This window comes from Teleopsis dalmanni, chromosome 2 (genome assembly GCF_002237135.1).
Source record: "Teleopsis dalmanni isolate 2A chromosome 2, ASM223713v2, whole genome shotgun sequence".
Taxonomy (NCBI): domain Eukaryota; kingdom Metazoa; phylum Arthropoda; class Insecta; order Diptera; family Diopsidae; genus Teleopsis; species Teleopsis dalmanni.
Window position 1 is genome coordinate 71962092 of NC_051847.1, and position 2215 is coordinate 71964306.

Below are 2215 nucleotides of genomic sequence, written 5' to 3' on the forward strand. Positions count from 1 at the left end.
ATTTCAATTAGTTGTTTACGTCATAACAATATAATCAAACTTCGATAAAATGCTCTGTCATAAGTTAAAATAGTATCGACAACTTCCTGTCTATAACAATAAACTGATAATATACTTTTTTATTCCAAAACCAAAAAAAGATAATGACTTTCCCACAAAAACCAAGAGTCTCAATGAATTTCTTATTATACACGTAAATACCCTGAAAATACATTAGTATGCAATTTTCGTGGATAAAATTACAATAATAAATAAAAGGGAAAAGCAGAAAAGTTCCCATTAAACGTCCTTCTTAATCAAGGCAATTATCAGTATCAACCGTAATCAGTATTCATATCCAAATCCTTAAAGCAAAAGCATAAAAATTATAATGCACAGAAAGATAAACATAAAAGTGGTATGAAAAGCAACAAAAGTCAATCAATTAACCGTAAAAATGAAAGTAAAAGGGAATGAAAAATCGAAGCAAAGCATTAATTTCAATATTAATTAGTAGAATTCGCCAGAAATACGATGTTAATGTGCTTGAGAAGGTCATAAAAACTTGAATAAATATTTTTCCCCCATCACACTTCTTTGCTTAAAACAGCGGCACATATTAATTTGACGTTCAATTAAAAAAAATGCAAGGAAGTTATTTTTAATTAGAGAAAATTTTAGAGTATTTAATTATTTAGAAATAAGTGAAAAATTCTTTTCATTTAAATTGCTGACTTGAAATAATTTCTGCCATAATTTGTGGCATAATTTAATGCATACTTTTAGGTTTAAAACTTAGCAGCAATAGCAATCAACTGCACTTTCCAGGATATGCTGAAAATGCAGATAACAAAGCACCTGATGACACATCAACTGCCATTAAAACGACTTTATTTATTGTATTAAAGTAGAATGCAAGGAGAGAAGAAACAAAAACCGAGCCATTGCGGTTGCTGCACTCAAAAATTTTATGCGCTTAATGGCAATTGCGCTGCGGAAAAACTAAAGTATAAAATAGCATAAAGTATAAAACGTTTAATAACAAAAAAAAAGATAAAAAGGAATGCACAGTTTATTTCATAAAAAATATATATACTACACTCTACGAAAAAATTAATAAAGCATTAAAATAGTTAATACCGGAAGGGATTTGCTTGTGACTCTGGTAAAAGGCGATAAGTGTTGGTACCAAATGAAGTGAATGCATTTGTACAATTAAAAAAAAATCCATATTAAATTGTGCGTATAAAAGATATAAAGAATAAAACAATTTAAGTTTAAAAACCAACAAAACCCAAAAAAAATAAAAATCATTTTTACCCTCGAAAAAGATTTATGAAGGAAATTTTATGTTCGCAATTTTATTTGGAATATATATTGAAACTATTCATAAACTTAAGTTATTAAGAAATTTTTCAAAAAGTTTCACATCGCGTAATATTTTATGGTAAATTTAATGATCATAATTACTTAACTATTAAAAAGTTTTTTAATATATATGAATTTGCAAGTTCATTTAACTTGATTCATTTTGATGGAAACTTTTCAAAGCATGCAATTTAAGTTTCATGGCGTATGAGTAACAAAAAAAGGTACATAGCGCAGCTGTGTGAAGGGAATTGGTAAAAAAAATATATTAATTTTAATATAATTATGTTACTTACATATATGTATATATTCTACACATAATAAGCACTAGGTTCCGCAAATATACATACATTATATTTTATACAAGTAAATTAAAGAACATTTCTCTCATCTTCTTATATATTCATATACAACTTGTTAGATCCATCGTATTTAGCACTGTCAATTGCTCAAGATATATTCCAAGCGGTTTTAACTTGTTTGTTATATCGTTTGCAGCATGACCACTTGTTTATAACTAGTACAGAGGTTTCTTTAACATTGTTAGCTGCTTCATGGTTGATCTAGCTTAAGCTTGGAAAACATTACAACGTCCAGAAGGATTCGTTTTTAGTTATATTACTTTGTGGGTAAAAGTTTTTAGACAAATAATTGCCAATAATTATAATGTAAATGCTATTTATATTTCTTTCTGAAGTCCTTTTGGATATAACTAAGTATTCATTCTCATCATATAAATATTGATATATCTCAATAGAAAAAATGTACATCCAAGAATCTATTAAAACATGTAGTAGTATCTATTTAATGAAATGGAATTATCTATTTTTATAAAATCTTTTAAAGACTATTTTATTGAAGTTTGTTA